This window comes from Orcinus orca, chromosome 20 (assembly GCF_937001465.1).
Source record: "Orcinus orca chromosome 20, mOrcOrc1.1, whole genome shotgun sequence".
In the NCBI taxonomy this organism is placed as follows: domain Eukaryota; kingdom Metazoa; phylum Chordata; class Mammalia; order Artiodactyla; family Delphinidae; genus Orcinus; species Orcinus orca.
In genome coordinates this window covers 5455594-5477143 of record NC_064578.1, presented here as the reverse complement: position 1 = coordinate 5477143, position 21550 = coordinate 5455594, and the positions used below count along the sequence as shown (strand labels likewise).

The window sequence follows — 21550 nt, the reverse complement described above, 5'->3', positions numbered from 1 at the left end:
CTCTGCTGTTTGTTGAGAGCAGATCTCTTGGAGGGGTTGAAATCCTAGAGAAGAAACATGAATGTGTGAGTGAGTGTCTATCTCCACAGTGATCTTTGTTTCATGGCCAGGTTGGTTGTAGCCGAGTAGCAGGCTAGACTAGCAGAGAAGACCCTGGTTTCTGTCATCTCGGCCACCTAAAGCTTCTGGTTGAGCCAGATTTTTCAGACATACTATTTATTCAACCAATCTTTTTTTAAAAATCTTTATTTACATTTATTCTTGATAAAGAAGTATCATTACAATACTAACTTTACTATTGAAGAAATATTTGTCTGAAAAGTGTATCTTTTATAGAAAGCCATCTTGGGTGATGCTTTCAGGGACTTATGAAGGATGTATAGGTCTAGAATTTCGTTTGTTGGTTGCAAGACTGTTGTTTTCTTTTTTAAACTTTGCAACTATACTCCAATTAAAAAAAAGAAAAAGAAACCAGTAGTTTAGTTCTGCACAAATGTTTTATAACACTTAACTATTCCAAAAATGATCAATAATGACATTTTCTATTCAGTAAAGGAAACTAAACATAAAGAAAATGATTCCAAAGTTATTCAACTGATCTTGATTCATGTTTTTAGACCTTGAACATCCCCTTTTGAATGCTTTTTCATCATGCTATATAAATTGCCTCTAAGTCCTAGAAAACTAGGTCTGGCATAGAGACAAGACAGTCTTCTTTCATTCCAACTTTGCTTATAAAGAGCATATGCACCCCGCTGTCCACACCTCAGAGCTAAGAGTAAATTTGGGTTTGGAGTGAATTACATTCAGATCTGAGAGATGAATCAGCCATTGCAAAATGACCTGTGTGTGCTCTTACTCGCATCTCGGTTGCGTTCTCAGGAAAGCTTAAGGAGCTAGAATCAGTGCTGGTCTAGGGCTAAGGCTTCCCTTCCTACTCTAAACACAGTGCCTGCCTCGTCACCCTGGCTCTTTAACAGCCCTGCCCATGTCATTCTTAAGAGAAATAGAGTAAGGTTTCATTAACGAGAGAGATCAGTGGTAGTTCAGTTACAAGTTATCACTGCAGAGGGAGAGCAGCAGGGTTAGCTCCTTGAGTTGGAAATAAAAAAGATGAATGGGAAGAGGAAACGAGGTTAGCGCTTCACTGCCTGGATACTTTGCCGTGGATGCCCGAGAAGAGAGAGGAGAACCCTTTCTAAACACAAATGGTATACCAAAGGCAATTAATATTTTGTAACCTGCAAAAGATGCACTTGCCACGTTAAGATTCACAGACCTCTCTCCAATGCCATGACCCCAGCATGGTCGTATTTTGTGATCAGTCAAGCTGGGGGCATCACGCTGGCTAACTCACAACAACTGCATGGAACTGTAAGCCTCCCCAAAGGTTCTGGGGCTCCCAGCGCGTGAAGAAGACAGGACAGTGTGGCATCATTCTGGTCAATCTACTTCCTGTGACAGATCTGCTTATTCTGAAGTGTACTTGTCTTTTCCACCTGCCCCACACATTCACTTATTCACACATTCATTAATTCAACAGATGATTACTTAGCTGCTACGACCTGTCAGATAGTGTTCAAGGCACTAAACAATGACCCAGAGTTCCTGCTTTCAGGGAACTTAACAGCAGCAGAGCTGGCGGGGGAGGATAAATGCCCCTGAATGACATTAAATAGTGTGGGGAGGATGGGGAAGGCAGGACATGAGCAATCTCCTATTTCATATGAGACGGTCCTGGCTGGCCTTTGTGAAGAGGAGACATTTCAGCAGAGACCTGATGAAAGAGAAGGATGTGAGCTATGCAGATAGCTGTAGGGAAAGAGAGCCACACAGATGAACAGCAGCCAGGTTGGGGGCAGAGAGTGTTACAAAAGATAGGGTCCTACAGTCTGGGAGGGAGCTCAGGGAAAAGCTTATGTGAAGATTTTTAGCAGCTCTGCCTTGGCCGGGGTGCCACCAATTTCCCCCCCAGGGCCTGGGCCCCCTTTTAACTGTCATGACAGCAAGTGCAAAGGCCCTGGGGTGGAAGTGAGCTTGATATGTTTAAGGAAGATAGGAAAGATCATGCAGGGCCTTGTAGGTCTTTGCATGGACTCTGGACTCTGGGTAAAATGGGAAGCATTGAAGGTTTTGAGCAGAGGCAGGATGCAATGTGACATATTTTTTCCCAGGAATCCTGGCAGGGCCATGGCAAATAGGCTGAAGGGGGCTGTAGAGGAAACAGAGCTAGACAGGAGGCTATAGCAGTAAGTCAGGTGGGAGAGGGTGGAGCATGGATTAGGGTGGCCCAGGTGGAGGTGATAAGAAGGAGTTGGATATGACGTACATCTTGAAGAGAGAGACAACAGAGTTTACGGTTGGATTAAAAGTAGGATGTAAAAGAAAGAAGCATTGAAGGTAATTAGGAGATTTTTGTCTTGAGCCAAAAGGAAGGCCAGATTGCCATTTATTGAGGTGGGGATGGCTGAAAGGAACAGGTGAACAGAAGAATGCCATGTCATATGCAGATGCCATTAGAAAAATAGGTTGGTCATCTTCTGGTGCTAAAGGATTTCTTCCAAAATTTTCTGAGTTGCAACCAGTGTAAACCCAAACCAAGGTTTACTAAATCAGATATGTTTGGAGCAGGTGAATGGCCCAGTCAGGGTGGGCTGGGCTTATAGGGTGTGGAGAAGGCCCAGGCAGAGCAAGCCTGTCATCGTCAGTCACACGAACCAGTGTGGCTTCAGGGAGTTAGATTAGCACAAGAGGATCCCCATGGAATAGGCAGAAGTCTGTGTCCCAGGGAGACAGAGCAACACTTGGGGAAATTCCTAGAAAGTCATTGTTTTAGAGGATTGCCTTCTTGGGAACTATATTAGTCAGCTTGAGCTGTCGTTAACGAAATACCACAGACTGGAGACCTTAATACCACAGTTCTGGAGGCCAGAAGTCCAAGATCAAGGTGTTGGCAGGGTTGGTTTCTCGAGAGGCATCTCTCCTTGGCTTGCAGACAGTTGTCTTCTCACCATGTGCTCACATAGCCTTTTTTCTGTTCGTGCACTTAGGGTATCTCTCCCTCTACTTATAACGACACCAGTCAGACTGGATTAGGGCCCACCCCTTATGACCCCGTCTCACCTTAACTAACCCCTTTAAAGTTCCTATCTAAGTCTCCAAATACATTCGTATTGGGGGTTAAGACTCCAGCATATGAACTGAAGAGACACAGTTTGGTCCATAACAGAGATGTACGTTGATGAAGATTCTGAGGCTGCCTCCAGATCAACAGGAAAGAGAACCACGATCATTGACAGTGTCTCTCTCAGGGAAATAGACGCTCATGCCACTTGCACACTCTCCCTAGCTGAGCTGGCTTCTCATCTTCCCTGCCTCAGATGGAAATACCTTCAAAAACTACTAGTATTTTCAAGCATGTACTATATGCCAGACACTATTCAGGTAGCTTTTCTTATTTGTAAGAACCCAGTGAAGTAGGTACTATTATTATCTTCATTTGACTCTTGAGGAAACTGGGGCGCTGAGAGGGTAGGTAGCTCATCCAGAATGTGGTTAGTGATTGTGGAGCCTTGTCCTGGGTGAGCTGGAATATGAGGCCATCATACTTAGTTAGTGCAGTGTAGTCAGTTATGAGCTGTGAGCCTCAGTGAAAGTGAAAGTTTACTGGAATAAGAAAACTGGCAAACACACACTTTATCCAACTGGCTTAGATGTAGATTTTTGTGGAAGTGTAGCATCACCATTTGAAGCGTGTTCTTCATTTAGTACGAAGCTTTCTCCCGTATGGGTTTATCAGCTTCATAGAAAAGGCTTTCACAGGACCCCCTGATTCACATCTCTAGAAATGGAGAATTCTAAAGCCCGTCCACATGTCTTCCTCCAAAATTAGAAACATATGGGTGTCAAGCTTTTGACTTGGTAAACGTGTATTGACCACTTTTTTCTTCTGCATCCATTTGTTTTTACTGCTGAGTTTTCTGTCTGTATCTTTGTCCACAGATCTGTCTTTACTGATAGTGTTTGTTTTAGATTTGTGAGTTTCAAGAGGGCTGAGACAGCACTCTGTAAAACGGGTTCCTCAATGTTGGCACAGCACTTTGTAAATAAAGGCCCAATAATTCATTCAGCAGACGTCTAGTGAGCAGTTGCTGTGTGGCGGGGCAGAGTGCAGGGCACGTGGCTCATATTCAGGGGTGCAGCACAGAGGGCATCCCTTTTCTCACAATTATATTAAGAATGTTAGAGCAGCAATATTAAGGACTACTGTTTATAGGGCCCATCTCATCTGCCAGAACGTGTTTTACGTACATTCTCTCAATTAGTCTATACTGTTGAGCAATTGTTCCCTAAATGTCTTCCTTGGAACACTGTCTGGCAAAATGTTGATGGATGCTGTATGTGTCAGGCATCCCCAAGACCACCCTCGCTTTTGGTAATTCACTAGAAGAACTTGCAGACTCAGCATGTAGTCATACTCAGGTCTAAGATTTATCACAGGGAAAAGGTGCCTGGGGTGAAGTGGGCAGGAAACCAGGCGCAAGCTCCAAGTTCCTTTCCTAATGGAGTCACACAGGACATGCTCAACTCTCCCAGCAACAACTTGTGACAACATGGGGGTTGCTCACATGGGCATCCTCTGTCTGGTTTGCAGCAAAACTCCAGACTTCCAGAAAGAAAGCAGATGTTCAGCATAAACCATATATTTTTGTACACACCAGCTGTACACAGTTAACCACCATGATCAGTTAGAGAATAGTAGAAATCCTCCCAAAATCCAAGTTCCCAGATGCCAGCCAAGGGCAAACTTTGGAAGCAAGCCTTTCTAGGGGCAGCAGTCTCTACAGTGTTAGCTCCTTTCTACACACAATGCCATAGATAGAGGGATAGATAGGTGGTTAGATGCCTACATACATACACACTAGATACATACATACATACATATGTACATATCCATAACCAAGTTTGAAAAACCAGTTTACCAGAGTGAAGCTGGTTTCTTTCCCTCTGGATTCTAATAGTCCAGACTTATTTGACCAGGTATAACTCCCATCATCTCCCAACAGAGCATCTTAGAAGACTTTTGCTTTGTAGAAGATGACTTCAAGAAGTTTTGGTGGGAAGATGACATTGGTCTTGTTAAATTTAAGATCAAACACTGGAGGAAGTCCATTGCAGGAAAAGTAATTTTAAAATGTGTGATGTATCTTTTACTTTACACTTCAGCACTGACACATAATTGTTAAGTAACGTCTCAGATGGTGCTCAGAGGTACCAAGAGAGAAAAGTGCTAAAACTGAGCTGGCCTCCTTTGGGTATAAAGTCTAAGAAATCCATTTAGATTTAGCATTCTTAGTTGTGATCTTCACAAACTAATCAAGGGGTCATCTGTTAACTAAATAATTAGGTTTTTCATTTGAAATTAAATTCAAATTGTTTGTCCTTGCACCAGGGTTAGATCCTGAGCTCTGAAATACAATTTAAATGTATTTTCAGCATGTTGAAAACCTAATTTAATTCTTGTTTCTTCTCTCACCACGAAGTTTTTTGCCTAAAACCCAAATTAGTTCCTATTTATTGTTATAATCAAGATTATAGAATAGCCTTTTATTCAGTTAAGTACTAGAATTTGTTCATTCTGCAGATGCATTGTTTTTGGAATCACTGATAAGACAGGAACCCAATTTCCACTAACATTTTCAAGAGAGATTTTTAAAAGTTCACCTGTGGGAAATTTTCTGCCCCTGGCCTGGCATGCTTCTTCATCTCTACATGTCTCCATGGTTCATTCATCTCCATTTGTTTTTGTTTTTCTTCTAGAATGTATACTTTTAGAAGCAATCACTAATTCCTCTTGGTTTGATCTATGAAACATTTCCTCCTTGGTCCGTCCATAACATTACTTTCTCAGTTCTAATTTTCATTCTCGCCTGAAGAGGTGAGGCTCTCCCCTTTGGCTTTGAGGCACCTGTCTCTATTCCTCCCCAGTGTTGCCACCAGAGGCCTACCACTGGATCTGGTCACTTCCTTGTTTGAACCATCAGCACTTCTCTGTTGACTTCAGGATGAGTTCCAACGGGACACAGACCCTTTGCCATCTGTCTCCTTCTTCAGTTCTCTTTCCAGATACTGCTTCTGCTCTACCATGCTGAGCTACTCATCATTTCCTTACTGCATCTTGCTGCCTCAGTACCTTTGCACATCCATATCAAATGGGTTGCTGGGATGGCTTCAGCATCCTTGGTGATGACTGCCATGAACCCGGAAGGACATCTGGTTTGATTTGGGGAAAGGGTGAAAATGTACATAGGAATGTTTGAATTAGGTCTTCTGCTCTAGGCAAAGGGATCCTGTGAATTTAGGATTAGAGATCATCTGATCTATGTCGTCCCAGGAAGGAGGGAAGAACTGATTCATAGATTTGATTTTAAAGAAAAGAGAGACAGGGTCTGGCAGGTCATTTAATTTAAGTCCACTGCAAGGTGGGAGCGGGAAATAGAACCTGTGGCAATATATTCTGCACCAGATGTAATTTACTTGCACACTTGGAGAGAATAAGGTTCCAGATGAGGATCTCTGTGGCTGAGTTGTAAAGAGCTGGAAATGTTAAAAGATTTGATGAGGGCTCAGCTTTGGAGGTGCTTCAACGTGGCACACACCCCACTCTTGTGTCAGGATCTAGTGCGTCCCCTTTCTGCTTCTTTCTGGACATTTTGAGGATGGAGGCCAGGCTATCATCATTTTTTTTTAAAAAATGACCACAGTGGCACGCTGCCTGTAAAACGTGTGTTACACACGTATGTTATGCGGATTTGGATGTTTCCCCCCACACCCTGCATTAGATCACCTTTTAATACTTGCCATATTGTTTAAATTCTAAATCCTTTCAATGGGCAAACCAAACAATGCTTCAGTATCAAATCCAGAAATCAAGCCTAAATGCACCCTCTGAATATGAGCTAGTGCGTCATGGCAAATAATAAAACAGGCTTCCAAAGGACAGATGATTCTTAAAGAGAGCTGCTGCTCTGTAAATGTCGCCCATGGATTAGGGTCCTTTGTTCTGCTCTGTCTCTACAGCTCTGTGTAATAAGTCCAGGGGACACCGGGTTGTTGGGTAGGGGAGTAGAAAGGGGAGGGGGAGAGAAGGGAAGATGAATCTGGAGGGGAAGTTTGATGTTTTGTAATTTCTAAGGGACCCTCCTGATCAGGGGGTGCTCACGAGATTGGGGGAGGGTTTGAACACTGTGAGAACCCACTGGCTTTGTTCCCCTCACAGCTCCAGCTTTGCTCCCATCTTGTGGGGACAAGTGGAGGGAGAGCTACGAGGAGGGGACAGGGGGACAGAAAGATCAGGAAGGGAGAGAACAGTGTGCATGTGTTTGTGTGCAGGTGAGGAGGAGAGAGAACAGGGAGAAATGGAAATCCTAAACCCCTGAGTGTCTGTCCTTCAGGAGTGGGTGTGTATTTGCTGCTGTCTGCAGTCTTTCCTAAGCCCTAGGGAGCTTACCGGAGACTTCATCTGGATCCACAGCACCAGATCACCGGCAGGAGGTACTGTCATAGGCAGGTGTAATTGTATGGAACTAAAAAATTGATTCACAGGGTTATTAATAGCTGAAGATGAAAATAAGGCTAAGGAATCACCAGCAGGTGGTAGATCAAGAGAATTCATACAACAGAGCAACTCTTTTTACCTTGGGTTCTGGGACATTAACTTTCCCAGTTCCCTTTCTGTCTCTTGGAACTTTTCCCAGAAAGCACTCATGAACTTCTCTCCTTCTCATCTTAAACGGAGCCTTTCACAAGTTTCTTCCCTTTCCTTTTTTCTATTTCCAACCCTTCCAATCTTAACCAAACCCATAGTTTATCCACCACTCTGTGCAGGGCATTTCCCTGTCCAGATCAGAGCTCCTAAAATCCAGTGTCGTCAACTGCCACACGGATCATCTCCAGATGAGCTTTGGCTATCTTCTCCTTCCTGTATCCCAAAACTGAACCCAACACTCTTGAGTCTTTAATTCTAGCAAAGAATCTGCTAATGTCTTTCATTCTTTGAGTCCATAAGCCCTCATCGCATTTCTTTGTCCTGAAGGACTGGACTGGAAGTCATAGTCAGGCTCTTGTATGACCTTTAGGAATAATTTTGAGTGGGGGCAAAGTGCAGTTCCAAATCCAGGGAACTCAGAGATATCCCCCAGAGCTTTATTCCTAACACACCAGTTGTTCTGTGCCTGGACCTTGACCTGAGCCTTCCCTGAGTGATTGCCAATACTTGATTCTCTTTAGCAAGTTATATGTCATAGAGAACCTTTTTGTGAGATACATCGACCAAACCAATTAGGGGATATTGTGCCCTCTAACTCAGGGGCTGCTATGCTGAAGCCAGCTAGTACCAGCTCTCCTGAGGTGGCTTAGAATCTCTTTCCAGTTCCATGTTCAGTATTTGTAGCTTGACGCCATTTGTGACAGGAGAGTTTACACCCTGAGAATGGGCAGACATGACAAATCAAAGATTTTTCACTTTTCCAGGGATCTAGGGTTAAGCATTTACCAGCATACCCCTGCCCCTACCAAACTTACAATGTTCTGTACGGTTAGTAATGTCATTACCTTACTCTGCTTGAGGCACTCTATTAAAGCTCCACTGATTTATCTCATTTAATCCGCATGACAACTTAGGAGAGAGGTGCTATCACTTTAGCCAATTTACAGGTGAAGTAAATGGATACTCAGGAGTAAATCAAACAAACCCAAGGGGAAAACAAGACTCAACACCATGTGACAGAGAACAGCCCCATGTCATCTAAGTATATTTATAGTAGAAACCAGGTCAGGGGCTACTTGTCCCAGAGATACCTCTGTCTCTAAGTGATGTCCATTCCAAGACCATGGTGCTGGAAATTATGATGGATTAGACTTAACAAATTTTGCATTCTTGGAACAAGTAGTATTTGGAAACTTTGAAACTGGTGTTACAGATTATCTACAAAAAGAGTTCTTGAGACAGGTCCGGTTTCCTGTTTGGATGAGAACTTCCCAGTAAAAGATCTACGTCCATTAAGTGAATAGCATTTTTTTAAACATCTTTATTGGAGTATAATTGCTTTACAATGGTGTGTTAGCTTCTGCTTTATAAGAAAGTGAATTGGTTATACATCTACATTATATCCCCATATCTCTTCCCTCTTGAGTCTCCCTCCCATCACCCTCCCTATCCCACCCCTCTAGGTGGTCACAAAGCACCGAGCTGATCTCCCTGTGCTATGCAGCTGCTTCCCACTAGCTATCTATTTTACATTTTGTAGTGTATATATGTCCATGCCACTCTCTCACTTTGTTCCAGCTTACCCTTCCCCCTTCCTGTATCCTCAAGTCCATACTCTAGTAGGTCTGCGTCTTTATTCCCGTCTTGCCCCTAGGTTCTTCATGACCTTTTTTTTTTGTTTGTTTTTTAGATTCCATATATATGTGTTAGCATACCGTAGGTCTGTGTCTTTATCCCTGTCCTGCCCCTAGGTTCTTCAGAACCTTTTTTTTTTTTAGATTCCATATATATGTGTTAGCATATGGTATTTGTTTTTCTCTTTCTGACTTACTTCACTCTGTATGACAGACTCTAGGTCCATCCACCTCACTAGAAATAACTCAATTTTGTTTCTTTTTATGGCTGAGTAATATTCCATTGTATATATGTGCCACATCTTCTTTATTCATTCATCTGTCAATGGACACTTAGGTTGTTTCCATGTCCTAGCTATTGTAAATAGAGCTGCAGTGAACATTGTGGTACATGACTCTTTTTGAATTACGGTTTTCTCAGGGTATATGCCCAGTGGTGGGATTGCTGGGTCGTATGGTAATTCTATTTTTAGTTTTTTAAGGAAACTCCATACTGTTCTCCATAGTGGCTGTATCAATTTACAGTGACAAGCATTTTTAACTCCAGTTTTTCTATAAGTGCTCAGCTAACAACCCCCCAAAACAGCACTGTCATTGACCAACCAAGTAGTTTCTTTGCCATAGGGACAAGAGATAAGAGAGGCCAAATAACCCAAGTTTCCTGAGACCATTAGCAGCTAACCCTTCAGCTAAATGGCTATACCCATGGGGTGATAGAGTGATAGTAATTGTCAGTTATCACTGCCTTTAAGATATAATGCTTTTGATCTAAGTTAGATTTCCCATAACTATAAATCTGAAGAAATACTAGGAGGTGAGTCAACTCTCTCTGGGGTCTTAGCTGAAAGGCCAGGCCTCTGAGATCTAGATGGATGAGCTGTGGAACAGAGACCTTGTCTCCTCACCTTGCTAAGCACCACTGGATGGCAGCTGGAAGCTTGGCTCCATCCGAGGAGCAGGCATAGTCTGTGGTAGATCAGGGCACCGCATGCCGTTGCCTGGCAGGACATCAGAGCTGAGGCTGCCGAGAGGGAGGTATACACGAAGAAAGGCACCTGCCCCCACCCAGCTGAGCTTTATAAGCATTTAACATGCAGACCCAGAGGGGTGCCTCTTTCCCCAGGAAGACCCTTCAAGGCTGGGTGCACCTGTGTAGACTGATCTGTGGGTGGGAGGGGAGGTCAAGCCCTGATGTTACCCCAGGTCTTACCATCCCCCCTTTACGTCTTTCCACTCCTGTGCCAAGCCAATGAGCTAGCCTCCCCACCCCCCAAGTATATTTTTATTTTAGGATATGAGTGGCATTTTTAAAATTTGAGGAGAAAGTTTTAATTTCTCTTGATGTATTTGCTCTATCTTTAGGCAAGTATTTATTAGGACATTATGGTTAATATAGTCATGGCCGTAACTTCCTAATGAATGCAAACGGGGAAATAAGATTTTATTAAGCAAGGACGATCACCTTGAAACATTATAAAGTTGTGTTTATGGAAAACATTTTAGGAGTACACCTGTTCTTAAAAGCGAATCTCATCCTCCTTTCTGTTGCTGAGGACTCTTGGGGGCTTAGGCTGAACCAAATCGGGTGTGACAAGCAGTTGTGTGATGTAGCTCAGTGGTGAACGTCCGCATCTCAGCTACGCTGGGGAGCTCAGCACATTGACTAAGGCTCAGCCTGGGCTGGGGGTGATTCCCCTCCAGGGGAAAGTTGGCAACATCCAGAGACATTTTTGATTTTCACGAATGGAGAGGGGAGCACTGCTGGCATCTAAGGTACAGGGATGCTGTTCACCATCTCACAGTGCACAGAGCAGCTCCCACAAGCAAGAACGACCTAGTCCCAAATGTCAACAGGGTAAGAGGTCAATAGGGTAAGAGGTGAGTAGTCAGTAAGGCAAGAAGTCCTGAGTTAAGACAATAGGCTCAGGACTCACATGGACTTGTGGTCAAATCCCAATCTGACCTTGGGCAGGTGACCTCAACTCTTTGAACTTCCCCATCCTGGTTTTAAAGTGGGTCTGACAATTAAACCAAGCTTACTGGGTACTAGGAGGATTGAGGCAGTGCCTATCAAATCTTCAGCACAGCTCCTGGCACAGAGTAAGTACTCAGTGAAGAAGTGAAAACTGTCACTCATAAATCTTGTTGTTTTTGTCATCCTGGAAGTAAAATAATTGGGAAAAAGTTTCAAACCAGCCTTCAATTTTTTTTAAGTTGCATTTTTTATATCAAAATCCTCTAAGCTGAATTTGTTTCTATTTCATAATTCTGTAAAAGGTTTCCTATGGGCAAGTAGTTTGGAGGGGGTTCCGCTGTCCTCCACTGCTAGAGTAGGGGGTCTGACAGTAGTGTAACTGAGATGGCCCATTCTACGTGGATTCTGTGCACTGAAGCTCAGAGTGTGATGCAGCTGTGACCCTGGAGAGCTGCCTCATCCACCTGGGTTTCCCACCAGTTAGTCATCTTGATCAAAGCAAGAGGCAGCCTGTGTCTGAGGCAGAGAGCTGTGCGGTCACGTTGAGAGACCCACGCACATCGGCCGTAAGATACCCGTGTGCTTCATTGTAAAGCAGGTTGGAGAACGTGAAAGCAGAGCTGAGCTGATGACATTGATGAGCTGTCACCTGAAGGGGTCACCTAGCCTTTCAGTGAGCTTCACGAGCCACGTTGCCCTTTCAGGTGTCACTCTGCTGTGGTTTGACAGAGCAAACTGCTGCCGTGCTCCAAATACCCTTAAATAAGGTCACGGGACATGCATAGTACAGAGCCTGGCACACACAGTAAGTGCTCTAAGTGTTAGCTATGGCTCTTATTGTTATTTCCACCTAGAATTGCCATTTATGTATGCACCACTGCCTGTGCACACATGCAGGTACATCTATGGAATAGATTCGCATATTTAAGAAACGGGGCACTCTGTACTCTCTAACACACACATACACGTGGACATATATAATACATACAGATACAGTGGAATTGAACTCTCCCAAACCTTTGTGGTAATAACATCCTGCTCAGAATCAATCTGTGGATGGAGAGCCAGCCCACCGAGGCCAACAGAGTGAGCAGCCCCTGGATCTGATCAGAGTTCCTAAGGAGGGGACACCCCAGTGTTCCCTTGACTCAAAGATGGTGGCAGGAGAGGTCAACTCTGAGTGTGGGAGTGAGCTGGCCGCTTTTGGAACCAGTTATTCGTCAGGCACCCTGGTGCAGGTTATGTCACTTCTTCGAGTCTTAGCCTGCCCATCTGGGGGATGGGACCACAGCTGTGTCATGGGGCTGCTATACGATACATGAGAAAGTCTGTAGCTCACTACCTGGCATCCAGTCCTTGGTCATTACTTGAAATGGAATTGCGGGTCTATGGTGCCAGGACCCTCTAGGAAGACTCCTGATCTGAGACTCAGGAATCCTTTTGAAAAAGTGCCCTGTGTTGTCCTTCACCACCATCAGCCATTTGCATTTACGTCATTTACTATCAATATTTCTCCTTTCCACTTTGGCTGACAAGACACGCAGCGTCAGATTTGTGGTTCAAGCATAAGTACATCTGTGGATGGCATGCCGTGTCCATCTTTCCCTCCTTTTCTCTCTTCACTGACCCTTCTTTTCATCTATTTGTAATTCCACATTATTGTGCTTAGTTTTGCAAGCTACCTCGAATCCAGTGTGGATTCACGTGAGGCATAAATATTTTTTTTTTAAAAAACCCAAGCCTTGAATCCGTTCAATAATTCTCAAGGTTTTTGCTTAGCTTTTTTGTGCTTCTTCCAATTTGAGACCCACAAAAGTGACTGGCCCAGCTTCTCTTATTGGCTGACTGTAACTATAAAGATAACTGATTCCTATACTGAATCTAATAGGATCAATTAAATTCCTTGTAAAAATGTCCCTAGTAGGGGAAAATGCTGGCTGAGATGCTAAAATTCATCTGTCCAAGAGCAGGAGGCCAGCTCTGTCTTGTGTTTTTGCAGCTAATCAAAGCACTCCTCCTGCTTTTCATAGCTTCCTTGCCCAAGGTGTCTGTGACAGATGGCTCTTGAAGCAGCAGGAATGCACAAAAGCTCTTGTTATTATTTTTAATAATAAATACTGAGTCTAGAGGAACTTGACTGTGGGAAAGATTGAGTATTCAGTCGTTGAACGTGTGCCAAGTTGGGGCACATGAAGCCCATTTCTCATCATGGGCTGTGTGGCTGTGACAGTGGGCTTTGAAATTAGACAAAGAAGTGGAGACGCGGCCCCGAAGGCCAGGCCTCCCCCACTTCCCCAGCTTTAAACTAGGGTTAGTTGCAAGGTGCCTATTTTTATTTGCTTTAGGAAATTAGGACTGCATGTAGAAAATGGCTTTCCCACAGATAAAGACAATTCAGCCTCTTACAGGTTGGGAAATGTCTTCATGGGCATATTCAGGGACTTGGCATTGTCTCCGCGTGAGAATGTTCCTGCCATCATGCCCAGCAAAGACTGGCACATGTGTCCTGCCCCAGCTTGGCTCCTCCTGTGAGGGCTGTGCTGGCCCAGCTGTCCAAGCCTCATTTAATCCCCCCGAGAGTCGCCTTCTTGGCATCCGGACACATTGCTTCCCTGGTCCAATAGCAGAATGAATTCAGCAATCTGAGACAACTTCAGTTGTGCTATTTGTCATATTCATCATAGAGTGGTGCTGTGGTGTGGACAGGACTGGGTTCAAAGCCCAGCTCTGCCTCTTCCTGACTGAGCAAGCTTTATAGCTTTTCTGTCTCTTTATCTGTAAAATGCGAATATTGGTTCCTAATCCATAAGGTTTTTCTGAAGATTATAGGAGACAACATTGGTAAAACACTTTATGGAGAAACTGACTATATGCTGGGCACATAGTGGGTATCAGAAAGGAGAAGTTGACAGCCTGATGGTGGTCAAACCTGGGAGAATTTGACCTAGATCCAACCTTAAAAGGCTGTTGAGGATTAACCAGCTGTGTATAAATTGGCTCAGTGTAAGTGAAATTTTTAAAAACTTTAAGTATTTATGAGGAATTGGTGCTCCAAGGTAATCAGAAACCAGTGGTGCTTTCATTTTAAGTATCACCAACTCAGAGCCCTTCCAGGCCACAAGGAGATTCAAGAGAATCTTTCAAAACATTAAAAATATTTCAGGCACCTGCAGTGAAGGGCATATGGTCCCTGCCCACAGCAGTTCCCAGTCCCTCCTGAGCTCCTCAGAGGTTTGCAGCCTGGCCTTGCCCTTGGGGAGTTGTGATGGGCCCTGATGTAGTTCACGCTCCCTAACTTTCCCTCTCTCTGACAAATGTGTGTTGCTCACCTGTTATACCTCTCTCAGGGCCTGTCTGCTCTGTGTTGTGGGGAACAGTAGGCAAAGGTGGTTGCCCTTGAACTTTGCATCTGGTAAGGAAGCAGATATTGAACAATAAGTGATGAGTTTCTTTGAAGAAAAATTACAGGACATCATAGGAATGCAGAATGGGAGATCTTAACCAAGTCTGGGGATGGAAGAAGGCTTCTCTGAAGAAGAGATGTCTAGTCCTTCTTAGCTGAGGGTGAGCAGGAGTGAGCCACACAAAGGAAGGGTTGCATCGTGGACAAAGGGACAGAATGTGCAAAGGCTAAGAGGAGGGAAAGTGATGGTATATTTGGCAAATCCAAAGAAGCCCCGTACAGCAGCAGCTTAAGTGGAATCCATCTGTATTTTCTTTTTACTAAAACTGAAATGGTAAAATAAATATAAGCAGCATTTAAACCAATCCCCAAAGCCAAGGTTCAAGAACATTGGTCTCCCCCTTCCTCATTCCCTTCAGCTTTTAGATTCAATTCATTGTCTCCATCGGTCCCAGTTCTCTGATGTTGGGTCCTTGACGTAAGAAGGAAACCTGTCAGGGGAAGGTACCTCTATGAATCTGTTAGGAAGATGAACCCCAGTGGGTGGGGCCACACACCAGCAACAATGATTGTCTTAAAGATTTATTATTACACACTCTTGATGAAATATGTGAGGTGATAGATTAAACCAAGCACCTTTATAACCAAGCACAAATTGGTGGTTTAGGGGTTATTTTTGATGTAGGCCATGAATTGTACTAATAACGTTCATTAAGATGAGTGAAGGCATTGATTTAGCTGAAAAGCACAGCTCTACAGAGGCATAGCCAAAGTCTGACTATTAAAAAAAAATTTTCAACTGCTAATATTTTCAGCTGAAGGAGCCAAAAAAGGTGTAGCATATTTGAAATTACAACACCCTGTTGAGAATAGTCTGCTTTAACAACCCTGGTTCCTGATTATTAAGATGAACCTTCTTAATGTACCCAGTAAAAATCAGACTCAAAGATATCTAGCCAGCTTCAGTGGCTGCCTGAGGGAAAGTGTGCCGGTGAAGCCTTAGTGCTGAAGGTGGTGTGTCTGCTGCTGATCAAGATGAGAGAAAGGCAGCCTGTGAAAGATTGGGTACAGTGTTCTGTCTTCTGCTTGGCTTTCTGGAGTTGCCTGGGGACCACTGGCGCATCTCAGATGTGACCAACACATAGTGCCAGGGACAATTAACAGAGCCAGGGTGGCAAACGCATTAATGCAAGAAGAGAATCTGCCCTTCGGAGACATTAATTTAACATGACACCAACAGGAGTGTTTATATGTGCTCGTTGTGGTGTCAGACATTCTGCTCTAATTGAGCTAATTAAAAGTTAATGGCATAGAGCACATCACGATGCTATAAATGACAGGCACATGACCAGTCCTTATACCTTCTCATTCAAGTAAATCTTTCACTCACCATCAGATTCCACTTCCGAAAGGTTCATTCCACATCACTGCCCCTCCTTCTCCCTTTGAAGAGGATGAGTGCTGTTCAGTTTGATATATAAACAAAGGGAAATGGAAAAGATAAAAGGAAGCTTGTGTGCTGTGTCATAGTATCACCCGTAATTGCCAGTCGTGGACTTAAGTGTCTCAATGGGAAGGAGGACAAGCGTGTTCCTCATCACGGCTGCAGTGGGACAGGGGGAGGAGGTCTGCTGGAGGCGTTGGGCAGGTGACAGGTTGGGACCATGGCTCAGAGGGCAAGCTCAAAGCAGGTTGGCGCAGGTCTTACGAGGTGGGAAAGCGTCTCTGAGCTTCCTTTTGTCATCTGTGAAATGGAGATAAGAGGATCCAGTATCCACACCATTGGCTGCTTCTTCCAGTGAAATGGGTGAGTCTCTCTCGAGCACTTGACATCCTGCTGGGCACATAGTGAGTCTTCAGTAAAGGTTAGATCATGCTGACTGGGGGTCTGTCTGTGCGTGGGGAAAACAAAATCCCCAGGCACGGTTTTACTATGCTTTCTGTCCTTGTTTGGGCAGCCAAGGGGGTTCTGTGTGTTAGTTTATACATTGGGTTGTTTTATTAAGTTATGTTACAGATGTCTCCAAAAAGGGGTGTGCAACACACACACATGTAACACAGGCAGAGGAGCACTTGAGAATCATTTATGGAAGACAAGGCAAAGGCAAATAGAAAAGGTCTCAGTCTGGAATCCTAAGAAACTCACCGGTTGACTTAAAACTGAGCTCCAGGCTTCTGTGCTGTGAACCAGAGCACCTGTGCCAAAGAAAGAAGCAAACTTCTTCAGGGGCCTGAGTTCTGAGGAGAATCTGTGGTGGGTCATCATGGAACCCAATGGACATAAGTGTTGAGTAATTTTAACAATTAAAAGACAGAGAGATGAAACAATTCTTATACAGCTCTTTCTTGGGACAACTCTTGGTGAAGGTCAAAGATGGTGACTTTTAAACTTTTTTTGTAAAAAGAAATAGGTTTTACATCACAATCCAGTACCCTCCATACACACACACACACACACACACAATACTGACTCTCTACCCTAGGTGGTGCTTGCTTTCCAATTTCTATTCTACTCTTCTCTGTTATTTGAAGCACTGGCTCTGACCTATAAATTGATTTCATAATCTGAAAATGAATTGTGACACCCAGTTTTAAAAACACTGATACAAGTTGTTAGGTAAGAACATATTTCTCTGAAAGGATGTAAGTGGAGGGACAGGGATGAGTGTGTGGGGTTTTGGAAAGAATAAAATTTTTTTTGTTTTTTATGCGGAACGCGGGCCTCTCACTGTTGTGGCCTCTCCCATGGCAGAGCACAGGCTCCGGACGCGCAGGCTCAGCGGCCATGGCTCACGGGCCCAGCCGCTCCGCGGCACGTGGGATCTTCCCGGACCGGGGCACGAACCCGTGTCCCCTGCATTGGCAGGTGGACCCTCAACCACTGCGCCACCAGGGAAGCCCAAGAATAAATTTTTTATTAGTATCCATTTCTTCTCTGTCTCCTCCCCGGCATGGTGGGTTCTCAGCCTCTCTCAGGGACTACCCCACAAATGGGTGTGCATTAGAATCACCTGGGACCGTAGGGGGTCTGGATAGACCTGAGATTCATCTCCAGCCAGCTCCCAGGTGCCGATGCTTCTGGGCCCCAGACCACACTTTGAATAGTGAGGGGAGAGAAAACACGAAGAGGAAACATTGTGTTCCCAAGCAGCCGCCGCAGCCCCATCCGCTAACATCCCTTTCTCCTTCAAGGTCGCCGTGTTGTCTCGCCACTCACTTCTAGAGAATGATTATGTCCTTTATTTACCTTCGTTGAAATTTTTTTTAAAACCACTTGGATCAAGTTGGAAATGAAAAAAGAACGTATCTGAAAAGCTCCCAGAATTGACAGTAAAACTGATGAAGCAGATCTTTAGAGAGGCCATGAAACCAAGGAGCTCTGGGCTTTGGTGGCAGGAACTGGTGGCATTCCCTTCAGGCGAATTAACCAATGCCAAGGTCCCCTTGGGTCCTTGCAGAGACACCCAAATTCCAGGGTGGGTCCAAGTGGCCTACCTTGGGTCACAGGTCCACCCCTTAGGAGAGGACAGGGCATCTTGACTGACAGACCCACCAACAGGGCGATCACCTGCTTTAGTCACCATCCAAAGGGGCGTGTGTGATGGGCAGGCAGACACAACAATGGAACGCTGGGTTACTGACCATCTAAATGGCAATGAGAGGGAAAGAAATGCTCTTTGCTGAGTTCTAACTCTGGGCCAAGCACATTACAGATATTATTAACTTAACCATTGGCTTAACGTGAGAGTTATCTACTAGGAATGATTTTGCCTTCCAGGGGATGGTTGGCACTGTCTGGACACAGTTTTGGTTATCACAGCTGGGTTGGGAGTTCCGGCATCTAGTGGGTGGGGACCAGAGAGGCTGCTAACGGTTCTACAATGCACAGGACAGCCCCCAGAACAAGGAAGTTATCCTGTCCAAAATGTCACTATGCTGAGCTGAGGAACCTGCGATAAACCTGAAAGACAAAAACAGTGGTGTCTTTCTCTTTTCTTCATTTTGTGCAGGGCAGAAAGTTAGGTGACAGTCACTAATCAGATTTGTCCAGTCCCATCCTGGAGTCATTCCAACCTACCAGGTTTTAATTTAACAGTAACACATGGGAAGGCTTCGTGTCTGAGGTTACCTGGTACAGCTGTCTTCATGCTGGCACAGTGAGAAGTTACCGAGTGATTAATAGCCGTGGAGTTTCCTGAAACATCCAGGTGGAAGACACAACCGGCTGCTTCTCTCTTTTAATATTCAGTTGTATAAATTGAATATAACAGGGTAACAGCAGGCACCCCTGGAGATCTGGGCGTGGGGTTTGGCCTCATGTGACCTTCTCTAAGTGTAGTTTCCCCAGACCACATGGTAGATAATGGGCTCCATCTCTCGGATTTATCCACGGGGAAGAGGACATTAAGTCTGCACGGCTGTGCCGTAATCAGATATGCAGGGAGACAGAGCTGGAGGAAACCTTTCCCCACGCTGTCTCCCCTGAAACGCTTGTCAATAAAAGTAGACTTGGGGCAGGCATTTTGTTTGAAAAGAGGAAATTCCACTTCCTTTCCAATACTGTATAGTCCAGGTGAAGAGCCAAGTGTTTTTTCTAATTATGCTGTGAGCCCTTAGGAAATGTGAACATGTTTTGCATATTAAAAGACCTGGATTTTCTTGAGGACCCAGGGGAATGTTCTCACTGGAGTGCCCCATCTTCACCTTGGGAAGAACCATCCGAATTAAAAAAGAAATCTAGGGCTTCCCTGGTGGCGCAGTGGTTGAGAGTCTGCCTGCTGATGCCGGGGACGCGGGTTCGTACCCCGGTCTGAGAGGATCCCACATGCCGCGGAGCGGCTGGGCCCGTGAGTCATGGCCGCTGGGCCTGCGCATCCGGAGCCTGTGCTCCGCAACGGGAGAGGCCACAACAGTGTGAGGCCCGCATACCGCAAAAAAAAAAAAAAAAGAAAGAAATCTAAAGCAGAAAGAAAATTATAAAGAAAAATGAAAACAATTCCAAAAACTTAATAACTTTCAAGTGAAAGGGTTTCCTAAAAATCCATGAAATGGATATAATAAACAGACTGGGATAACTTGAAACAAAAACATCAACAGGTTTTCTTTCGCAGGTGTTTCTAAAATATTTGGCATTGTTTTTGGTGATCGGGATTTTCTGTTTTAAAAGCCTTCTCCCATCGTTTTTCGTGTTGCCTACTTGGACTACCAAATGATGAGATTTTTGCCTATTAGTCTAAATTCATTAGACCTGATATAATTATATTTCAAACCAACCAGCTAAACTGATACTATGTTGTTTGTCCTAAGAACGACTAAGTGAGTCATAGGAAATGGGGATGTATTCATTTAAACTTGATATTCTTGGATCTTGGCATATTGTCTGGTATTCAATAACATCTTGTTAAATAAATGAATACACTATAGAAATAGATATAAATAAGTAAGAAGGAAAAGATGGACGTGCTGAGTGTGATTATATGAGAAAAAACAGGACTCGTAGCTCCTAAAGAGACTTGGCATTCATTCCTGTGGATTCAGTGATACGGGTGTTTCCATAAGGTCTCAGATGGGAAATAATTGCAGAAATCAACTATTTCAACTTTTTGCACGCAACATCCTCTCGCCTGAGGTGGTTGTCCAGTTTTTTCTCAAACACTTGGAGCATTTCCAGTGGTAGATGAGAATGTAACAGTAACCTTTCATTTTCAGAAGATCAGGATATAAGTAACTGCCTTGTACTGAGCTCAAATTTGTCTTTTCAGAAATATCCATTTTCTCCTTATTCTTCCCTTTAGAGGTACGCAAAGATCTCCCAGCCATTCCACGTGACAGATCCCAGGTGTTTGAGGGCAGATTCTTTGACCGTCCTTCAAATGCAGGATCTTGACTCTTTCCTAGATGGTTGATGTGGAAAATAGCCCCTTAAAATATGATCTTCAGCATGTGGCTTAGCCATATCATCAGATATTATTAAAATTCATTAATGGCAGCTAGTCTGATTATAACAGGCATGTCAGTGTATTCATCTGTGTGTCCCCAGACAGTCCCTTTCGAGAGGTTGGCTTCTGCTGGCATGGTCTCCCCTCTCAACGCTCCTGGAAACACCTAAAAAAATGGAAAGGCAGACTTGGCCCCTTACCAAGTCTCTTGACTCAAGACCAAGAAGCCTGTGGGGAAAATTGTATAGCAAGCATTAAGCCAGTAAATCCCATAGGGGTGTTCAAGGTCCCTGCACCACAGACATCTCCAACTGGCTGCCTTTCACCTCACTCGTGGTCTTTCACCTCTTCTCGAGTCTTCTCTTTGCCCACGGGTAAGTGCTTCTTAGCCTTCACTCGCCGTTCCTGGTCACAGGTGGAGGTGTCTCCTTGTAACCTTCCGTTGTGACACACAGGGTCCTCCAGTTCTCAGCTGAGCCTTCTCTAGTAACGCTCTGATTACAGCTGTTGCGACAGCTGTTGCTCCAGATCTCCGTGTCTGCTTCAACATCTTCATTTGCCACGATCTCCAGCCTCGCTTTCATCCTCAGCAGAAGGGATTTGGGGGTTGGGGGGAACAGAGCTGGTGAAACCCAAAAGTGCAGCAAGGACCTGCGTTGTTGGTTGACACAGTTAGAAAGCCGTTGGAAATCATTAACGGAAAACCCCCATCCAAATGTTGTAAACCATGAGGAACATTTCTCCTTTCAAAAAACGAAGCCTGGAGGTGTAGGAAAGCTGAAGAGATGGTTAATTCAGCATCTCTCCAGCATCAAGGATCGGGTTCTTTTC

At 44.4% G+C, this 21550-nt stretch overlaps 1 protein-coding gene across 1 annotated transcript in view; it reads left to right on the top strand.

Annotated features, from left to right (window-relative positions):
• The window catches only part of CDH13 (cadherin 13), a 999893-nt gene that overhangs the window by 542463 nt on the left and 435880 nt on the right, over positions 1-21550 (top strand). The gene's annotated exons all lie outside the window — the stretch shown is intronic.